Source organism: Cebus imitator, unplaced genomic scaffold (assembly GCF_001604975.1).
Source record: "Cebus imitator isolate Cc_AM_T3 unplaced genomic scaffold, Cebus_imitator-1.0 Scaffold141, whole genome shotgun sequence".
NCBI lineage: Eukaryota > Metazoa > Chordata > Mammalia > Primates > Cebidae > Cebus > Cebus imitator.
This window is the reverse complement of record NW_016107456.1, coordinates 3,152,957-3,154,038: the sequence shown is the minus strand read 5'-3', so window position 1 is coordinate 3,154,038 and position 1,082 is coordinate 3,152,957.

The window sequence follows — 1,082 nt, the reverse complement described above, 5'->3', positions numbered from 1 at the left end:
AAAAAAAAAAAAAAAAAAATTATTTTTAGCAGAGATAGGGTTTTGCCATGTTGTCCAAGCTGGTCTCAAACACCTGAACTAAGGCAATCCGCCCGCCTCAGCCTCCCAAAGTGCCAGGATTATAGGCATGAGCTACTGTGTCTGGCCTAAGGTAGTATCTTAAACCATGGTATTTCCTACCTGCGTTCTTTAGCACGCGGGTTCCCAGCCTCGGCACCCGTGACATTTGGGTTGGATAATTCTCTGTTATGGGGGATGTCCTGTGCCTTGTAGGATGTCTAGCAGCATTCCTGGCCTCTACTCACTATTGCTGGCCTCTAGTAGCACTACCCTAGTCAAATTCAAATGGAAAATGTGTCTAGACATTGCCAGATGTGCCCTGGGAGCAAAATCACCCCTGGTTGAGAGCCACCACATGCTGTTTGCTCTGCTTAGAAAGCTATTCCACCTTGTCCGCCCAGTAAACTTCTATTCCTATGTTAGGACCCAGTTCAGAAGTCATCTTCTCGCAGAGGTTGCCTGAATGCTCTGGGCTGGAACTAGGGTGAGGCATGTGAGACACACACCTCAATCCTAAGATTTGAGGGTGTGTCCAAAAACTCAGTAATCGAGATAAAAATAGTATTTTAATGAAATATTTAGAAAAGGCAAAATTAACACAGAAAACCATCATGAACAACATATCAGAAATTTAAATAATGGTGGGATCAGTCTCAATTCATGGGAATACGTGGTTGTGTACCTACCAGGGACCATTGGCCTGAGCTGGGCCTGGGCCTTGTGTCTGTCTCTGTGCCCAGCATCTAGCAAAGGGCCTGGTTAGCAGGTGGCCTTCAATATCTGTTTATTAATTACTGAATGGGAGAATGGAATTACTTGTCTAAGGTCACATAGCCAGAAAAAGGATGGAGCTGGAACTTGAACCTGGGCCTCTGACTCTAAGCCCCGTGCTCCCTGTGCTCCCTGCACCTGCCTGGCTGAGTATGAATATGGCGTTCATCTTCGTTGCCTTCTGAGTAGGGACCTAAGCTGTGGAAGACGGAAAGATAGCCTGGGATGCTCAGTGTCGAGGAGTGGCGGGC